Source organism: Pongo pygmaeus, chromosome 9, assembly GCF_028885625.2.
Source record: "Pongo pygmaeus isolate AG05252 chromosome 9, NHGRI_mPonPyg2-v2.0_pri, whole genome shotgun sequence".
NCBI classification, from domain to species: domain Eukaryota; kingdom Metazoa; phylum Chordata; class Mammalia; order Primates; family Hominidae; genus Pongo; species Pongo pygmaeus.
In genome coordinates, this window is record NC_072382.2 from 75,957,544 (window position 1) to 75,979,507 (window position 21,964).

Genomic DNA, 21,964 nt, shown 5'->3' on the forward strand with positions numbered 1-21,964 from the left:
ATAGCAAGTTAGTGACAGAACTAGGCCTGGAATGAGCTCTCCTGATCCAGACTCTAGAGTCAGCATCTCACGGTTCTGAACTTCTGGAATCCAAAGAGCTGTCCAGATTTAGGTTAAGAACAGTTCCACACACACAGAAAGACGGTCCTGGGTGGCAGGCAGTGAAAGAAACCTGGGGAGCTGGGGATCTCTTTGAGCATGGCTCTCCTTCCCCTCTGTCTTCTGGAGCTGACCCTTGCTCATATCCTGCGGGAACAAGACCCAGGTGGATCAAAACTTTACTGAGGCCCTGCTCAAGACAGGCACAGTAGTGCAATAGGTTTAATCTTCACTATGGTTCTGCAAGGCTGGCAACGTTATTCCCCATTTTAGTTAAGAAAACAGTCTCCAAGAGTGGAAGTGACTTGCTCAAGGTCATACAGATAGCCAGGCCTGGCTCTGAGCGTGAGGACTCCCAGTCCCCGGCTCTGCTGCAAGCTCCATGGCATTGCCAACATTGACCACCAGGTGGCAATCTCCCCCAACTCCCTGCAGGCCACAAGCACCCTGGAATTTTAAGCAGTAATGCCTATGGTTGGTGGCAGAACAGCAGTCTCTGCCTGGATTTTCAAAACTGCCCTGAGGCAGTTTTATAACTCTTTTGTCCTCAAGGAGAAATTGATGTCCAAGAGGGATGGTGGCTTTACAGAGGAGGAAGTTCTATGTGTGTGTGCGTGTGAGCATGAGATCTGCTTCTGGTTCCAAGGCTGGTGGACTCTGCTGACCTGTTGTTAGCTGGGAGTTGGTGGGCATGACTTTCCTGGCACAATGTTCAGTTTCTCCTCTGTGCCTGCTGTTGCCAAGCCTCACTCAGAGATGGGCAGCCGAGTTTTCCTTGGACTCCCTTCAGAGGCCCAGGGCCCAACCTCTTGCTGAGGTGGGGTCAGGCTTACCTGGTCTGAGGCCATCTGAACAGCCCTGTGGATCCTTCCCTTATTTTAGTCTGTGTGCTTCTTTGTATGGAGCCATCGAAACTCCTGTGATCTTCCATGCCTGCCTACAGCCAGGAAACACTGGGAGAGAGTCCTGTGCATTCTTCCTGCAGTACTCACCATGTTCCCTTCAGGCTCTGCTGGATGGACCAGAACCTCTCAGCAGGCTTCCTGCCACTGGATACCCCTTTACCTCTGTGCTGCTCAGTGGCAGTCCCAGGGTGGGCCTGAGTTCTCGGCACAGCAAGCTTTCTGCCCAGATGCCAGGGTGAGGCTCCCTTTCTGGCAGGCACGCCCAGCTTCTATGCAGGGCTTGGGCACACTCTCCATTGCCCATCATGGCAGTGACTCTCAGCACAAACACCACAGTGTTCACAAGGCCACCCCAACATCCCCCCCCTTCCCTCCTATGTCCTTTCTTTGTGTGTGTGTGCATGTGTACGCTCCTTCATGTCTCTCTTTACAGAGTGTGGTCTTTGAGCCTCTTGTCCTCAGCTTTGGGCCTTCACTGCAATTCCACAAATCCAGAACTCAAGGAAAGTCCTGCTGTATGTCCTTTCAGGTAAAGGTAGTGACAGCTCCCTTGCCAGATTCAGAGGAGAGTTCCTGGGAGTTCCCTGAATGCAGGGCTGTCGTTTGAGCTCTGTGTTCCCAGCACCCAGCACAGGGCCTGCATGGGACAGGCCCCAAGGGGAGGGAGGTGGTTCTCACATGAATGAAGGGCCCTGAACTAGAGCAAGTTAGCCTCTCAGAACAGAATGAGTCCCCTTCTTCTGTAGGGCACCACACACCCCTCTGCAGAAACTGAGGGAAGGTGGAGAACAGAGCAAATAGTGATGAAGGCAAGCAGCACACAGTCATTATGTCAACGTTTCTCAAGTTTCTCTCATTCATATGCCTCCTCCATGATTTTTGCTAAATCCATGGATTCTTAATAATTTTCTTTAGCATATTTTATGAAAATACCTAATTCATGGTCTCCTAAGGAATAATATTCATGAAATCATGGGTTTGATATATCTTTCCTAATATACATTAAATTATATATATAGCTATTAAAAAATAGCAAAGACCACTGAAGTAGGTCATACCTACCACCAGTGAGATGTATACTGCACCTTGGGTTATTTAGGTTTCACAAAACCCTATAAGGTCAATCATGCTTTTTCTGTCTTATAGGTGAAGAAATTGAAGGTCAGAGAATTGACTTGGCCGAGGTCACACAGTCTTCTGATCTTTGGCCTACAGCCTAAAGATGGGAGAGGGGAAGGGAGGAGCAGGTGCTTGGGAGATGATGGGGGAGGGAGGCAGCTGCCACTGAAAAATGAAAGAAGATGGTGAAGATAGGGGGTGGGGGGCAGGACTCCATGTCAGAAAGGCAAATGACCTGAGTCCTAATGTCCTATGCACAGTAATGGCCATGAAAATAGCTGCAGATTTGCCTGCATTTGTGTGACCAAGATTTATTGTGCCAGTAACTCCGGTAATTGGATGATGAAAGCACTGCAGCTGGGACTGTTGGCTGGAAATTAATTATTAGAGAGAGGAGGTAGGATGGGGAGTAGCCTGGATGGTACCCAGCTGTGGAGAGACTGGAACCCACTAGAAGAGCAAGCAGGCAGACCTCAGACATCTAGTAGACCCCCCTCCCCACTCAGCTAAGACCCAGGGAGGGAGGCAACTGGACTGGGCCAAGGCCACAGCCATTCTACAGCAAGGCAGGATGAGAGCTCTTTTCTGAGTGAAGTTGATTTTCCAGAAAAGATGGGCAGCTACAGCAGCAGGAAGGGCCTGCACTTGGAGTCTGAGACCAGAGGGGAAGCCTCAGCTTTGTCTCTTACTGGCTATGTGGCCTTAGGAAGGTGACTTAGCCTCTTTGAACCTCAGTTTTCCCAGCTGTACAATGGAGATGATGGCATTGACTTTACTAGGAAGTCATGAGGCTCCAAGGAGATTATTGGGTCCTATTTAGATCTAGGACCCACTCAGGGACAACTTTCATTCTCACCCCCTCTGCTCAGGTCTGGCCCTCATCCTTCCTGCCTGGGTCCTGTGAACCCCTTCCCTGCTCTCTCATCAAGCCCTAAAATTTGATCCTTAGCCACTGTGGGGACTTTCTGTGTGAATGTCAAGTCTCCCAAGTAGGAACCTAAAAGGGACTGGGAGATGGGGGGCAGGGGTGGATCCCAAGAAGAAGTCATTTTCCCTCTCAGCCTTAGTTTTCTCATCTGCAAAATGGTAATAGGCTTTATTTGGATTTATTCTGTTGCAAAGAACAGCAAACCACTTGAGCCCAACCAAGTGGGTTGGGGAACAGCCAACTATGGGAACTGGAACTGGAACCTGCACATTGGAAGGAACACAGGCCACTTGGGGCTAGCTTCTCCTCCATCTCTTTGTCGATGGGTTTCTGTTGCTATCTGCCCATCTTCCACTACTCATAGGTGGATTCTTTCCCTCTCTCCTCTCTGTCTCAAACTTCTGCTTCCTCAGAATCTCTGTTCTAGCACAACTTTTTCTTACATGTGACTGCTCATGGCTCCATTTCAACTCCATAGTTCGTTCCTCGGGGCTCCTTTGTAGAAACTAGCAGTTTCTCCCCATCCTGGTCAATTTACATGCATAATAGAGGGAATCTGATTGGCCCTCTGATTCTTCCTGCCCAGTCTTGCCAGAGATTTGTAGACTGGTTTATGGTCTGCAAGGCCCTCATAGATTTGTGGGAGTGACAGTCCCTGGATGGGCAGCGGGGAGGGGTTGAAGTTGGATTACCTCATGTATATAAAGTGCTGCAATAGTGCCTGTCATACTATAGGACTCAGAAAACTTTGATTGAATGAAACTCAGAAATCTTCCTCTCCCACCATAGACCCTTCTCCTAGCCCCTCCCCTTTCCCTCACCTTTGCACAGGCCTCCAGCCTTGGATCTCTCTTATTCCTGCAGATTTTCTTGGCCTCCGTTCCTTCCCTGGCCAGCCTCGTCTTAGGGTAGGGTGATCTTCCTGCCCCGATCCTCTATAGCACCCTGCACTTCAAAAAACTTTGCACTTAAGTCTCCCAACCTCAGCTCTGCTATCCCCATCAGCAGACTCCCTGCCAAGGTCTATGTCACTGGGAAGGGAGTAGGAGAGCTTTATAAGTAGCTATCATTCACTGAGCACCTCTAAGTACCTGGCCCCATGTTCAGTGCTTTACCCATTTATGTTAAGAACTCTTTGTATTCTTCCCTTGAGTTGGAGCTTTTTCCAGATGAGAAAACTGAGATTGAGCATGGTGAAGTGACGTGAACCCAGCTCTAACTCCAAATCCATGGCTCAAGAGCAAAGCTGTTGGTGTGAGCTCTATCATCATTTCTCCCTTCCAAATAGAGTTGCCACAGGCCACACCAATATTTTCCCCTTTCTTTCTGGTTTTACAAAATGAATTAGCTAACAGCTGATTTTTATTACCACTAACAGATAATTTTTGTTAAGAACTTAACGTGTGCTAGGTGCTGTTCTGAGCACTTTACCTGTATCAACTCATTCAATCTTCATAACAGCTCTATAGGATAGGCACTATCAGGATCCCTGTTTTGCAAATCTCTGCCTTAGCTTAAGGCAGGACCAAAGTCACATGATCCTGGTGGAGCCAGGATTTAAAGCCTCACTCCAGTTCAACGCCCGGGAGCCCATTTTCTACCTACTTCCTCTAGGAACTCCTTCCATCAATCCCTCCCTCACCTCTTTAAGCTACCTCTCTCCCCTGGCTCCTTAGCATTTAATGTGTTTACAACTTTCCCATCTCAAAAGTGTCCTCAAACCCATGTTACTCTGAAGTCACTACTCTTTCCTTCCTCCCTGTCTTAGCCCAATTTCTTGAGTTTCTCTACTTGCTAGCTATTCTTCCTTACCCCTCTTCAAACCAGCCTCCACCCCCTGCCCCTCTGCCTAAACTGCCCTAAGCATAGGAAGATTGTGCCGCCACATTCCCAAAGGAAAAAAATACTCCCTTCAATAGCCGAAAAATACTGTCAATCAAACTTGAAATCAGCTTTCTAAATTGTAAGACATGTCACAGCTCTAGTAGTTCTGAAACAAATTTTTTATCAAGAGTAAAAAACGAGCAAAGATAAATACTGAATGCTTTGGTATAACTCAATTAGTAATGACACCTCAGTTGAGCCTTCTCTATGCAGCTGGAGTTTTGCTTTTCTGCTCAAATGCCCTCTAATATTATATCCAGCCAAGGTATCATTCAAGTATAAAGACAACAGCTAAAGTGTCCTTAAAGGCAACAGACCAATACCTGCGCTGTTCTGTTTTGCTTTGTCCACACAGTTTTTATTCTTCTTCACTCATTTAACATTTCAGCCATGGTGGGCTATGAGTTCTTTCTTGGTAACTAAAATTATTTGTAAACGGTATTAAAAGAAGTCTCCTTTTTACCTTCTTGGTGGTTTCTCAGTTGTCATACCCCCATCTCTCCTCTGTTTCCGTTCCTAATACTGGTACTTCCCTTACTTGGCTAAGGATTTCTGGGAGAGGTTGGATAGGAGTTACTAGTGTCCCAGTAACACTGTTCAAAACTCTCCCCATGCCCAGAGCCCAGAGATAATTCAGGGCCACAGGTAGAGTGTGTATAGGTCCCTCCAGCTGTTTGTTAACACTGTGTCCATGAAGACTACCTTGCCAAGGTTTCCAATGACTGCTGCATGGAGCTCTTCTGCCCCACTGCTGCTTGCTGATCTCTAAACCCAGGTGAAGTTTTTAGCTTTCACCTTACTGACTACTGGGCAGCATCAGGGACCGTTTACTCCTTGATCTTCCTGAAGCAATTTCATATTGCACCACTCTACTTTCTCATCTGCCTTGTTAAGCTCATCCTCTAAGGTCTGGAGTTCTCCAAGATCCCAGCCTTGATCTTCCATTCACCATACACACTCTCTTTAATGACCTAAACCACTCACACAACTGTGAGTACTCATTTGTCAGCAATTTCCAAATCTCTATTTCCAGGCAGGTCCTGGCTCCACACCCAAATATTCAATTGCCCTCCAGTTCAACTGGCCAAAACCAAACGCATCTGTTTCTCCCAAGCCTGCTCCTCCTTTTGTGCTCTCTCTCTCTGTCCACCCAGTCTCCCTGCCCAGAAGCTTGCACATCATTTTTAAACACTCTTTTGCTTTCCATTTCCAAAGATTCACAAAAATCAGATGGAGTCTGCCTTTGTCCAATTTGTGTTGTTATAAAGGAACATATGAGGCTGGATAATTTATAAAGAAAAAAGGTTTATTTGGTTCACCATTCTGGATGGCTGGAAAGCTCAGCATTCATCATCTGCATGTGGTGAGGGCCTCAGGCTTTCTACACGCATGGGTGAAGGTGAAGGGGAGCTGGTGTGTACAGAGATCATATGGAGAGAGGGGAAGCTCTCAAGAGGGAGTGGGGAGGTGCCAAGCTCTTCTTAACCAGCTCTCATGAGAACCAATAGACTGAGAACTCACCCCTAAGGGAGGACATTCATCTATTCATGAGGGGTCCACCCCTATGACCCAAACACCCCCCATTAGGCTCCACCTTCAACACTGGGTATCAAATTTCAACATAAGTTTTGGAGATGACAAATATCCAAACTATGATAGAGTCTGTGCCCCTTAGGCTCTCTAGAAACTGTGCCTTCCTTTCTAGGAAGTAGAACACAGTAGAAAGACCTGGGTTGGACAGGTATAGGCTTTAGGGTTGGACAGACCTGGGTTGAAATCCTGCCTCTATCACTTATCGGCTGTATGACTGTGTATTAAGGGCAACTCTCTTAATACATTCAAGTCTTAATTTCCTTATCTATAAAATGGGGATAATAATCTACTTTGAAGAGTTATTGTGAGAATTAGAAACAATGATATACATACTTAGGACTGTGCCTGTCCCTAGTAACACTTAGTGATAGAATTCATTATAATAATGATGATGGTGATTTCTGGCTCCACTGTTAATGCTTTATCTAGGATATGGTCTTCTCTCTCCTGAACCATCACATGAGCTTCCTCACTGGACTCTCTGTCTTCACTCTCTGTTAACTGCCAAATCTGCTTTTCACATAGTAGTCAGAAAAATTTTTCTGAAGTGCAAATCTGATCATGACATTCACCTGCTTAAAACTCTTTTCTCCCCCCATTCCATCTACCCTGTGCCCCAACCATACTTGCAGGTCTCTGAGCACACATTGGTCACGCACTCCCTTCTGCCATGCTTTATTCAAGGAGTTCTCTCTGCCTAAGCCTAAATGTATTCTCTCCCTCCCCTCCCTCACGTCCTACCTGACGAATCCTCATCCATCACACCCAGTGCCAATGAATGCCACCTCTCCTTGGGATGTCTGTTTACTTTGAGTCAACTGCTAGCTCCTTGAGGGCAGGGATCAGGTTTGATTCTTCTTTGTGGCCCCCTGCCTTCCTGCACAGGGCTTGACATAAAGAAGGCCTCATCAAATATTTTCAGACACTTGCTCAAGGTTGCACATGGGGTCAGCAGCAGGGTTGAGGCTTGAACCCAGGTCTCTCATCTTCCTGCTTAGGATTCTCCTCTACACATTCCATTTTGCCCCAGTGGAGAACAGGAGTGCAGGGTTAGTGGGTTGGGGGTGGGGAACCTCCCCATGTGAGGGCAGCAGGCAACCTGAGGACATCCCACACTCCATCTCAGTGCTGCATCTGCTACACGGGGGAAGGATAAAATTATCCACTGCCCACATCATGTATCTCCCCATCCGACAGGGACTAGAGATAAAAAATGAATGACACAAAATCCATTCTTGCCTGGTACAGAAGCTGGCGGGGGTGGGGGTGGAGCTGGCGGCCCAAGCAGCCGCTCATTGCACAGCACATCTCATATTTATTGACTCATAATTGAAGGCAGCCTGGAGATGTCCCAGCATTGGCCCCCGACAAGACAGATGAGGGCAAAATGACTGTGGAGGCAGAGAGTCAGGATACAGGCTTCCTCACAGGACTGCAGCCACAGAAGGGAGCCAATGGTGAGGAGTGGGGACAGCTAACTGGCTGTTGCACTGGCCCCCGGGATCTGACTCGGGTTCTAGGTCCTGCTCTGCTACCCACTTGTGATTACCTTGAACGAGACCCTCCCCTCTCTAGGCCAGTAATTTTAGCCTTCTTGACTTCATTACTAGGGTTTAGGAAAATCATTCTGGGAGTTGGGAAAATCTGGGCTGCTAACTTGCTCTGTGGCTTTAGGTGAGTTTCTTTACCTCTAAGGGTTTTGTGCTTTCTGTTTGTAAAGAGGAAAGGATGCCTCCCTCTTCTATATAAAGATTGAGGGGGTTGGGTCAGCCTAGGAGCAGCCAGTTTGTGCATTTTAGCAACTGGAAAGCTTCTGGTTGGGGGAAGACAAAGAAACAAGAAATGCTGCCAAGTATTAAGAACCTGCAATGACTCCTAATTGCTCACAGAAATGGTCCAAATTCCCAGGCTTGGCATTCAAGGCTGTGAAACCTGCATAGTCCTACCTCTAGTATTTGTGTCATTATGGGGAAAGTATCTGGGGCTGGCAGCCAGGAAGCCTGGGTTCTGGACCAGTCTCAACACTATCTAGCTCTGTGATCTTTGGCAAGTTCTTGATCATCTCCAGGTCTCAGTTTCCCCATCTGTAAAATTTACATAGGTGATCTATGAAGTAATTAGGGTCCCCAAGCCCAGAGCAAGTCAGTTGCCAAGTTCTATCCTCTTTCCCTCTCAGTATTCCCTAAATCCATTCCTCCCTTGCCCCCATTCCATTCTAATTATGACCACTGTCTCACCTCAGTACTCCTTTCTCTCTTCCTGACCAGTGCAGTAGCCTCTTGTCTCCCAGCCTCCAACCACCTGCTCCATACTCCAGTCAGAGTGACTCAGAAAGCATGTGACTGACTATGCCCCTTGCCTGCATCAAGCCCTTCCTGTGCTCTCCACACAGCTCTCAGCCGAGCTCCTGAGTGTCACATGGAAGATCCTGCATGATCTGGCCCAATCTTGTCTCTTCTCCCACTCCTCCTATGCCCCGACTAGCTGTACCATTCAGGCTGGCCTCTTCACTGCCCTTTCTCCAGCTCAGATTCCAGGATGAGGCTTCCCCAAGCTAGCCAGGAGGAGGCCCTGTGGCCCTGAACACAGTAGTAGGTGGGGTCAGTGTCATGCCTAGACTCCTGTTCTGCCTTTCCAGAAGCTTCTGGAGTTCCAAGCCCCATAGGGGTCCTGCTCCATGGAGTCCCCAGAGCATCAGGTGTGAATGATGCTGCCTGTTTTCCCTCCTGCTGCTGACAACCAGAGAATGTCTGAGCCAAAAGGGCCCCAGAGGTGACCTTGACCTCCTAAAACCCCACATTGTATAGATGGAGAAACTGAGGCCCAGGGAGGAGCAGTAGTCACACAGCAAGTCAGTGTTCATCAGGGCTGGAGCTCTGCCTTGTGCCTGCTCCATGGGGTGGGGGACACAGGGCTGGAGTAGGGTAGCCATAAAGAGAACACTCCACGCACTGGGGCAGGAGGGGCCATCAGCCCTCCCTTCAGTGGTGGAGGTGAGATACTCAGCAGGAGACTCAGGGCAGGGAAAGAGGCTTCTGCTGGTCTCATTTCCATCCTCACCGCGCCCCCTGCTGGTTCTGTCCTATTAGGGCTTCCAGGTCTCTATACTTTACCTCCTGGCCACATGTCCAGCCTTCCTGAGGTGGGATGGGGAAAGGGAGGAATCAAGGTAGCCAGGGCAAGCATTTGCGAGCATTTACAGTCAGAGCTGTGAGGACCTCTACAACATCCTGCCAAGTGCCTATCTAGTATGTTTCATGCACGCCAGTGACAGAGACTCACTTTCTCCTAGAACGGCACCACCCTTTGGGAGACATTTGGCCCAGGCAAAAGAGACTTCTCAGGAGAGGCTGGGGTTATCTGCAGGGTGTGCTTCTGGGCCCAGCATCAGGTGATGCAGAAAATGATAGAGAGATGGCCCACCTCTAGGACGGCTTTTTTCCAGGCCTAATCAATTATCAGATGTTGTGGTTTCTGGCCCCTTCCCAGGGCACAAGGTCCCTTCCAGAGCTTTTAGTCCACTGAATCCAGTCCTCAGAGAGTGCAGAAGGGAAGACTGAGGCCCAGGGTAGGGGCAGGATTTGCCTAGTTCCCCCAGCATATTAGGGCTGGCCTGAGACCAGAATCCAAGGCCCCAGCTCCTAGCTGGGAGCCCTGCCAGCATACTATGTTCCCACTCTATGGCATGGAGTGTGGGGTGTGGGGGACTTGCACAGAGACATAGACGAGTAACTGCTGAGAAGGGCTTGTGATAGATGAATAGAAGCCTTCCCTGAAGGAGCTCAGAGTCCAGGGAGAGGGCCACAGGCAAGGGAAGGCTTCCTTGTCCCTCCCTGCAGGATAGTGCATGCTCCATCTGGGAGACAGCAACAGTTGTGCACAAAGGCCACCATTTAGCCCTTGCTCACCCAGGAATCCCTCTCTGTGTGCATGTGTGTGTGTCTGTCTGTGGACTGCCTCTGCCCTCAATGGACACCATTTCTAATTCATTCACCAGGAAAGTGGGCTTTTTTGCTATCCATCTGCTATGAGGGGATTTCATAAATCTTCACTTTTTTTTTTTTTTTTTTTTTTTGAGACGGAGTCTCACTCTGTCACCCAGGCTGGAGTGCAGTGGCACGATCTCGGCTCACTACAAGCTCCACCTCCCGGGTTCATGCCATTCTCCTGCCTCAGCCTCTCTAGTAGCTGAGACTACAGGCGCCCCACCACCACGCTCAGCTAATTTTTGTATTTTTAGTAGAGATGGGGTTTCACCATGTTAGCCAGGATGGTCTCTATCTTCTGACCTCGTGATCTGCCCACCTCGGCCTCCCAAAGTGCTGGGATTACAGGCGTGAGCCACTGCAACTGGCCTAAATCCTCTCTTTGGCTGTGGTATAGGATAGTGGTGGCTTGGGCCATGGGAACACCTGCAGATTAGTAGTTTGAAGCCAGGAGAGACAGGACGTTGAATGCCAGACCAAGGAGCTCAGACTTTGTCCCACAAAAAATGAGGATGCAATGAAGGTTTTCAAGTACAGAATGTCATGGTCACATGTGTTCTAGGAAGATCTCTGGTGTGTAAAAAGGAAGGTGGGTTGGAGGGAGCCACAGAAGACAGATGGTCAGGAAGGATGCTGGGGCCATGATGCCAGAGAAGGATAATGAGGTTCAGTGTGGGAAGAGGTCAGGAGGATGGACTTGAGAGATCTTCTGACAGTTGAGTCCAGCCCAAGGTGAATAGCAGATGGGGTGAGAGAAGAGGAGTTAAGGTATGGCCTACGTTTGACCTGAGGGATTAGGGTGGTAGCTAGGAGAGTGCTAGAAAGTAGGCTTTCCTATAGGGGAGTGCTCTGGGCCCAACCTTGAGGCCACCCCATTCACCTCTTTACGTATTCATCACTCATCCACCTTCCCACCTACCCACCTACCTACCCACATCCATCCATATCTCACCAAAGCCTTCCCCTTTGCCAGGCTTCCATGTGCCAAGGACTCAGAAAATAACCAGTCCAAATCTCTGCTCCTGTGGGCCCAGAGAGACAGATTGGCTCTCATTCACCCGAGTAGTACGTCTGGTTGCTGGCCTCTGCCCGTGGAGAAGGTGATGTATATAACTGGCTGGCATTTCTTCCCAGAAAGTTATTGCTCATGCAGGCTTGGGGCTGGGAAGAGAGTCTCCATCCTGATGAGATCAGTATTAGAGTTGCAAGTGTTAGCCATTAACAGCTTCATGGCATTGTATAGGTACCAGTTCACTAGGAAGAGGCTCAACTTCCTTCCCCATCTTGGGCCTGCCCTTGCTGAAGTTCCCAACCTGATTTCCATCTCTGATGAGGACTTTCCCCTGCCAGGTTCAGCCACCCACCCATTCAGAAACATGAGCTCCTCTGCTGGGTATCAGGAACACTTGATCTTTGACCTCTCATACCTCACAGGCCAGGAGATGGGAGATAGAGACCCTTAAGCAGGGAGCAGACGAGGCTAAATCACTGCAGTGATGTGGGTAGAGAGGAAGGCAAGGATGCTGTAGAGGTAGAACTGGCAGGAATTCATGGCCAACTGCAGATAAAGGACATGACGTATTCAGGTTCCTGGGTACCCACAGGTGAGGGTGGCCAGTTAGGACCTTAGGATACATCTGACCTCATGGGTTGTTTCTGAGGCCCAGGCCCACAGGACCTTTTAAGAGGATGACTTCTTGGTCAGAAAGACTGGCTTCTGCCTGGGGAAGGGCCTGTGTGAGTCTCCATAGGTCCCTCTCCACCTCCCAGCCAACCATCAGAACCATGGACTCAGGTCTGAAATCACTGCTTTGAATGAAAGGCTATTTCATGCCTCAGTAGTAAAGAGCAGGCACAATTGATGGCCACATTAAGTCACACCATTAGGGAGCTTTTCCAAGTACAGGTTATTAGTTTCTTAGATGCAATTTCATAGGAGGAATTTGGCCAAAATGGAAACTTGTTCATCTAAGCTAAAGCAGCCTATTTAAAAAGCAAAATTGGCCGGGCACGGTGGCTCACGCTTGTAATCCCAGCATTTTGGGAGGCCAAGACGGGAAGATCACCTGAGGTCAGGAGTTTGAGACCAGCCTGACCAACATGGAGAAACCCCATCTTTACTAAAAATACAAAAAAATTTAGCCGGGTGTGGTGGCACGCGCCTGTAATCCCGGCTACTTGGGAGGCTGAGGCAAGGGAATCACTTGAACCCAGGAGGCGGAGCTTGCAGTGAGCCGAGACTGTGCCATTGCACTCCAGCCTGGGCAACAAGAGTGAAAATCCATCTCAAAAAAAAAAAAAAAGCAAAAATGAATGTTACCTACATAGCGTATCCATCAGTGACATAATAAACCCTGTGTTTATTCCATGAATAATTATCAAGCACTGTGGCAAGGCTCAGTGCCAGGCTTGGGAATCCAAAGGCCCTGCTTACATTTTCCTTTCATTTTTTTGCTCGTTTAGTTTTCATAGTTTCATTTTCACATTTAATTATTTAACTCATGTTGGGTTTGTTCTGGTGTATGGTATGAGGTGAAGCTCTAAATTTTCCCCCAATTGGTCTGGGTACATATGAGTTGTAATCTAGGTCAGAATTTCCCAGAATGATTCCATAGAAAACTGATCCTATAAGATGCTCAGGAATAAAAAAGATTCTATAGTCAAAAAAAGTCTAGGAACTGTTGCATACCCCATCACCTTCTTAGAGATTCACAATATATATTAACAAGTAGTAAGGAAACTTTCATGTCTTGGTTCATAATTTTATTTGAGTACAGACCCCATTTTAAAATAACAGCTATGAGCACAGCACAGAACTCTCCACTTTGGAGTAAAGACGGCACTACAGCAGAACTGACATTGAGGCCTCTGCCTCAGATCTGGCTTCCGCACGCTTATGGGTCTGCGATCTGGCCAGGAAGTGTAATACATACACTGCCAGTTCTGCTCCAGAGCCTGTAGTGCTAAGAACTCTGCCAGGAGCCACAAACCATGGATGCCCTCAGGGAGGGTGAGGCAGCTTGTCTGGCACTTGGCCAAGACTTCAAAGAGGAGCAGTTGCCCTGGGCCTTGAAAGATAAGCAGGGTAGGTGAGGTGGCCCTTGTGAGGGCAGAACCCTCTCCAGCAGGGACACTCTGTCACGGCAGTGACCAAGACCACACCCCCAGAACTGCAGGACATAAAGAGCTGCATGAACAGAGATGCCTGTGAGGAGCTAGGTGAGAGCAGAAATGCCTGTAACGTGGGGCAAAGGTGGCTGTGGGCGTGCTGCTGGAACTCTCCTGCAGGTGTGAGGGAAGGGCACTCAGCATTCACTTTCAAGTGGTGGGCCCCTGGTGAGGCAGGGCCTCCTGGGGCCTCATTACAACACCCAGCACAGACCATACATGTGGCCCTCTCCTAAGGCTTCTCTTTCCTTGGGGAGTCTACAAAGTTTTTTTCTTGTCTGGAACAAATAACTGGGAAGTTGGGGTGGTATGAGAGGAGAATGTGTGGACCCAGATTCCTAGGGATTAATTAGGGCCCTTCAATGAAATGTTTCTCTTTTGGAGGCCAATTAAGACAACTGGAAGCTTGGGAGGTGGGAAGGGGGGAGGTAAATATGTGTGTTGTGCTTGAGACAGGCCCATTTTCCTCTGCTGGGCTGGGCCCCTCGGGGATGGGCAGACCTTGGGGGCACCCTGTCCATTTGCAGCAAAAGTACTAGTGCAAAGATAATCACAGATTGTTTTTATCATCTAAGAGGAGGATTTTAGTGGTGCAGGACTTTAGTGGTGCATTGTTATGAAGTGTGTTATCTCAGAAATTACCCTCGCCTCTGTAGTAACTGTATTATACTGAGCATTCACTAGGGGCCAGGCCTTAGGCTGGGCCTTTACAGTCATGATTTCATTTTTAAAAACAGCTTTACTGGCGGTGGCTCACGCCTGTAATCCCAGCATTTTGGGAGGCCGAGGCGGGCGGATCATGAGGTCAGGAGATCGAGACCATCCTGGCTAACACGGTGAAACCCCATCTCTACTAAAAATACAAAAAATTAGCCGGGTGTGGTGGCGGGTGCCTGTAGTCCCAGCTCCTCAAGGCTGAGGCAGGAGAATGGCGTGAACCCGGGAGGCAGAGCTTGCAGTGAGCTGAGATCACTCTACTGCACTCCAGCCTGGGCGACAGAACATTACTCCATCTCAAAAAAAAAAAAAAAAAAAAAAAGCTTTAATGAAATATAATTCGCATATCATACAATTCATTCATTTAAAGTGTACAGTTCTATGGTTTTTAGTATATTCACAGAATTGCACAACTATTGCCAAAATCACTTTTAGAATGTTTTCATCACCTGTTAGCAGTGACTTTCCTTACCCCCTCCCCAATTCCTCCCAGCCCCAGGAAACTGTGGGCGGCAAGCCACCCAGGTGCCGACGCAACGACGCAAGAGACTGAGGACACGAGCTGTTCCAGTATAATAAAATACAAAATAAGAATAGTTATACCAGATATAGATCCTAGTACCAGATATAGATCCTAGGTTATGATTATAGAGCGAGGATTATTATAATATTGGAATAAAGAGTAATTGCTACCAACTAATGATTAATGATATTCATATATAATCATATCTAAGATCTATATCTGGTATAACTATTCTTATTTTATATTTTATTATACTGGAACAGCTCGTGTCCTCAGTCTCTTGCCTTGGCACCTGGGTGGCTTGCCACCCACAGGAAACCATTAATATATGTTCTGTCTCTATAGATTTGCCTATTCTGGATATTTCATATAAATGAAATAATATGTGCTCTTTTGTGATTTGCTTATTTTACTTAGCATAATGTTTTCAAGGTTCATCCATGTTGTAGTAAATTCATCAATATATGTCATTCCTTTTTAAAAAATGGCTTTATTGAGTTATAGTTCACACACACAATTCACCCATTTAAAGTGTACAATTCAATGGGTTTTGATATATTAAATTATAACTTTTTAAAACTATAGTAAAATCAATATAATATTAGCCATTGTAACTGTTTTAAAATGTACAATTCCGTGGCATCAATTACATTCACAATGTTTTGCAATCATCACCACTATCTATTTCCAAAAACTTTTTCATTATTTTAAACAAAAGCTCTATAAACATCAAGCAGTAACTCTCTATCCTGTCTCCCCTTAGCCCCTGGTAATTTCTAATCTAGTTGCTGTCTTATGAATTTTCCTCTTCTAGATACCTCATATAAGTGGTGTCACACAATATTTGTTCTTTTATGTCTGGATTATTGCACTAAGCATCATGCCTTCAAGGTTCATCCATGTTGTAGCATACATCAAAATTTCATTTTTTATGACTGAATAGTATTCCATTGTATATATACTCTACATTTTGTTTATCCTTTCATCAATGGACATACATTTGGGTTGTTTCCACCTTTTGGCTATTGTGAATAGTGCTGCTATGAACATTCATGTACACATTTTGTATTTTGGATATATACCCAGCAGTGGATTTGCTTAGTTATATGGTAATTCCATGTTTAACTTATTTGAGGAAATGCCAAACTGTTTTTCTAAAATGGCCACATCTTTGACATTCCCCTTAGCAATGTATAAGGGTTTCAATTTTTCCACATCCTCGCTAACACTTGTTATTTTCACTTTTCGATTATAGACATTCTAGTGAGTGTGAGGTGGTATCTCATTGTGGTTTTGGCTTGCATTTTCCTAATGGCTAATGATGCAGAGCATCTTTTCATGTGCTAATTGTACATTTGTATATCTTCTTTGGATAAGTGTCTATTCAAGTCCTTTGCCCATTTAAAAATTGAAAGCCGGGCATGGTGGCTCATGCCTGTAATCCCAGCACTTTGGGAGGCTGAGGCGGGTGGATCACTTGAGGTCAGGAGTTTGAGATCAGCATGGCCAACATAATGAAATCCCATCTCTACTAAAAAATACAAAAATTAGCTGGGCATGGTGGCACACGCCTATAATCCCAGCTACTTGGGAGGCTGAGACAGGCAAATAGCTTGAACCTGGGAGGTGCAGGTTGCAATGAGCTGAGATTGCACCATTGTACTCCAGCCTGGGCAACAAGAGTGAAACTCCATCTCAAAAAATATATATAAAATAAAAATAAATAAATAAAAATAAAAATTGAGTTGTTTTTTGTTGTTGAGTTTAGAAATTCTTCATGTATTCCGGATACTAGTAACTTATTAGATATACTAATTGCAAATATTTTCTCCCATTTTATGGGTTGTCTTTTTACTTTCTTAATAGTGTCTTTTGGAGTATAACATTTTAAAATTTTGATGACGTCCAATTTATTTATTTTTCTTTTGTTGCCTGTGCTTTTTGTGTCATGTCTAAGAAACCATTGCCAAATCCAAGGTTATGAAAATGTACCACTATGTTTTCTTCTAAGGATTTTATGGTTTTAGCCCTTACACTAGGCCTTTGATCCATTTGGAGTTAATTTTTATATACAGTGTAAGGTAAGGAGCCAGATTCATTCTTTTGCATGTGATTATTCAGTTGTCCCAACACCATATTTTGAAGAGACTATTCTTTCTTCATTTAATGGTCTTGGCATTCTTGTCAAAAACCAATTGACCATAGATGCATGGGTTTATTTTTTGGAGTCTTAATTCTATTCCATTGACCTATACATTTATATTTATGCCAGTACCTCTCTGTATCTCTCTCTCTCTCTCTTTCTGAGATGGGATCTCGTTCTGTCACCCAGGTGGGAATGCAGTGGCAAAATCATAGCTCACTGCAGCCTCGAGCTCCTGTGCTCAAGCAGTCCTCCTGCCTCAGCCTCCCAAGTAGCTGGGACTACAGGCATGCACCACCACATGGGTTTGGATTGTTCTTGTTTCTCTAAGGGAGGAGACCACCCCTCATATTGTCTTATGCCCAATTTCTGCCTCCAAAGAAAGAAGAAGTAAAAACTAAAAGGCAGAAATGAAATCCATAGGCAGATAGCCCGGTGTGCACCCTGGGTCTGGTAGTTAAAAATCAACCCCTGACCTAACTGCTTGTACTATCTACAGATTCCAGACAATGTATGGAAAAGCATTGTGAAAATCCCTGTTCTGTTCTGTTCTAATTACCGGTGCATGCAGCCCCCAGTCACATACTCCCTGCTTGCTCAATTGATCACGACCCTCTCAAGCAGACCCCCTTAGAGTTGTAAGCCTTTAAAAGGGACAGGAATTACTCACTCGGGGAGCTTGGTTTTTGAGACGCAAGTCTGCCGACACTCCCAGCCGAATAAAGCTCCTTCATTCTTTAACCCAGTGTCTGAGGAATTTTGTCTGTGGCTCATCCTGCTACATTTCTTGGTTCCCTGACCAGGAAGCGAGGTGATTGGCAGATGATCGAGGCAGCCCCTTAGGTGACTTAGGCCTGCCCTGTAGAGCATCCCTGTTGGGGACTCAGACCAGCCTGGGCAATGCAGATCCAAAGAGCACTCCCAGGTAGGCAATTGCCCTGGTGGGATGCCTTGCCAGAGCAGCATGTGGCAGGCCCCTGCTGAGGATCAATGCAGTGGCTGAACACTGAGAAGCAACTGACATTTGGAATCCAGACATCTGAAGTTTGGTAAGACTGGTCTTTGGAACTTGCTCACTCCATTTAAGTGGAAGCGTGGCCAGATCACCCATGGTGTGCCTGTACTGGCACTTTGGTTTTGGTTTTGACTTGGTTTGAATTGCTTGACAGGATTGGTCTTGGGAACTTGCCTCCTCTATTTGAGTGGAAGCGTGGCCTGATCACCCATGGTGTGCCTGAACCGGCACTTTGGTTTTTGTTTTTGACTTGACTTGGATTGCTTGATACTTTCGTTTTGGTTTTGACCTGGCTTGGATTTATTGATACTTTGATTTTGGTTTTGATTCTGGTTTGGTGTAAACTGTAAAAGTGTGTATGTGCCCTTTTTACCCATTCTTTGTTTTGTGGTGTGCATGTGGTGTAAGTATGGTGTTTTGTCTTGAGGAAGCATGGGTCAGGCACAAAGTAAGCCCACCCCACTAGGAACTATGTTGAAAATTTTCAAGAAAGGATTTAAGGGAAATTACAGTGTTACTATGACACCAGGAAAACTTAGAACTTTGTGTGAAATAGACTGGCCAGCATTAGAGGTGGGTTGGCCATCAGAAGGAAGCCTGGACAGGTCCCTTGTTTCAAAGGTATGGCACAAGGTAACCTGTAAGCCAGGGCACCCAGACCGGTTCCCATACATAGATACTTGGTTACAGCTGGTTTTAGACCCGCCTCAACCTCCCATAGTGGTTGAGAGAACAGCAGCATAACCTGCTGGCAGAGGCAAGGAAAGACCAGCAGAGAGAGAGAGAGGAAAGAGACAGAGAGGAAAAGAGGCAAAGAGAGAGAGGAAGATACAGAGAGATAAAGAGGGAGTCAAGGGGAGAGAGAGAGAGAGAAAGAAAGAGAGAGGCAGAGAGAGAGGAAGAGACAGAGGCGAAAGGAAAGTCAGAGAGAGAGAGACAGAAAGTCAAAGAGAGAAAGAGAGAGCTATACAAGTAGTTAAGTTAGTTAAAAACAGTTACCCTATTCCTTTAAAAGCAAAGGTAAATTTAAAACCTATAATTGATAATTAAAGGTATTCTCCATAATCCTTAACCCAGTAACCGATGGATGGCCCAAATGCATTAAATCTGTTGCCTCAACTGCTTTGCTAACCGAAGAAAATAGAAAAATAACTTTTAGAGGAAACCTCATTGTGAGCACACCTTACCAGTTCAGAAGTATCCTAAGGGGAAAAAAAAGGCAAAAAGGTAGCTTACTAACTTAAAAATCTTAAAGTATAGGGCCATTCTGTTAAAAAAAAAAAAAGAAGAAGAAGATAATTTAACATTAACCACTGAAAATTCCCTTAACCCAGCAGGTTTCCTAATAGGGGATCTAAATCTTAATTACCATACAAAGGTCTGACCAGACCTAGGAGGAACTCCCTTCAGGACACGATGATAGATGGTTCCTCCTGGGTAATTGAAGGAAAAAAAAAAAAGAAGCTATCTATACCAATTCTTAGTTAATTTGGACTAAACAAGTTCTTATTAATAGCAAAGGATAATGGAAATCTCAAACTTACAAGGTTTTCAACAAAAGTAAAGTTTGCTAAAAGTTAATAGTGTGACATGTGTTATAGTAACTTGTAATCTTGTGGCCTTAGACAGTCTAGTCCACAGACATAAAGGAAGTTCGCTTTGGAAAAGAATGGTTATCATCTTCGAAAAAAAGGGGGAGCAGAATTTATGTAAAAAGAATGTTATCTGGTAAATTCTTGTCCTGAAATAAATTAACTGGTTGTTTAAAGAAAGAAATGTTTGCAATAAATCAGAAAGTTGAGACATGTTGAAGAATTGTCTGCAAAAGTCATAAAAAAAGTTATAAAAAAAGTATGAAAGAAATGTTGGATAATTTAAAAGTAATTAGGCCTCCTGAATGTAAAAGTATTGAAAAAACAGTTTATGTGCAAGGTGTGTAAGGAAAGTAAAATATACCTCTGGTAAAAGGATTATAAGGAGGCATAAGAATGTGGATTTTTACCTACACTGAAAGGTTAAAAAAATTTGTTTTGAAGGTTTAAGCAAGTTTTAAAATATTAATTATAAAGGAAATTATGTGTGTAAACATATTAGCTAAAGTTAAAGGGGTATCATCCAGTTTTTCTGTGAACTGGACATTAAACTAAAAACACAATAGGTTTTTCCTAAAGCACTAACCTGCTCTTTAACAAAAATTATAAAAGGTTAAAAAGAGTTTATAAAAATCTTACCTTATGGTCAGACATTAAAAATTGAATAAACATGTCTACAAAGTTTTATTGAAACTGAGTTTAACATTAATAGCACACTAATATAAAGGTGAAGTTTAGCTTAGCTGGCATAAAAATCATACAGGATGCATTGTCAAATATAAAATGGTGTTTGGCTTTCTTTGGTCTAAAAACTAATAAAAATAGGTGCTAAAGGAAATTTCTCAGTAAGAAAGCACCAAGGACTATAAAGTCCACTGCTGATGTCCCTACATTTAAAACAAAAGGTCAATTTCTTAAAAATTATATACTTGGTTTATCTTCCACTTTCCCTCAAAACTAAAAGTCTTTTAGCACATGTACCACCCCTAGAATTTCCAGTAAACCAGCACCAGCCTGAAGATCACATTCTCATCAAAGGGTGGAAAGAAGGAAAACTTGAGCCAGCCTGGGAAGGACCCTACCTTGTGCTGCTAACCACCAAGACTGCTGTTCGTACAGCAAAGAAGGGATGGACTCATCACACCGGAGTCAAGAAAGTGCCACACCCTCCAGAGTCGTGGGCCATAGTCACAGGGGAAAACCCTACCAAACTAAAGCTAAGAAAAATTTAACTCTTTCATCTATTCTATTACTCTTTCTTCTTTCCTTGCTCTATTGCTGACCACCTAGTTATTAACATAACCAAGTCAATTTCATCTCAAACTATTGCATTTAATGCTTGCCTTGTTATACCCTGTGGGGACTTGCCAAGTCAAAGACTGCTCACTTCAGAGAAGTACCTCTGTCCCTCCTGACTCTGCTCAGACTAGGCATTAGTAAATTAGGACCATTTAATCTGAGGAGATTTTGATAAAGGCCCCAGTGTCAACCAGGAGTCTTTTCCCCAATGTAGAGCTTTTATGCTGTAGTTGGTCCAACGTTCTGTGGACCACTAAAGAGCAAGGATGGACTGCCCCAACCAGTTTTTGTAATTTCCTAAAACCATACATTCATTTTACTAGAGGATCATAGAAGTTATAGACTTAAAACAAACCTCGACAATTAAGACAGGATACCAAGATGTAAATGCCTGGTTGGAATAAATCAAATGTTCCATCTGCACGTTAAACAAAAGCAATTGTTATGCTTGTGCACATGGCAGGCCAGAAGCCCAGATTGTCCCCTTTCCACTAAGGTGGTCCTCCAGTCGACCAGGCATGGACTGCATGGTGGCTCTTTTTCAGGATTCTACAGGCTGGAGTAATAAGTTGTGCCAAGCTCTCTCTGCTATATCCCAAAGTTCGACACCCTGCGGGTCAGCCCCCGAGGACCATCCAGCTTCCATCTCCCAACACTAAGTTCACTTCGTGTCTCTCACGACAGGGAGGAAACTTAGCACTCCCTGGAGACCCGAAGGGATGCCATGAGCTTAAGAATTTTCAAGAGCTTATCAATAAGTCAGCCCTTGTTCATCCCTGAGCAGATGTGTGGTGGTATTGTGGTGGACCTTTACTGGACACTCTGCCTAATAATTAGAGTGGCATTTGTGCTTTAGTCCAGTTGGCTATCCCTTTCACCCTGGCATTTCATCAACCAGAGGGAGGGCAGGTAGTAGAAGAAGGATGGATCCAGCGATCAGACAGAAGAATAGCCATGCCACAACTGCTAGGACCCACAGTCGTACTGGCTGTG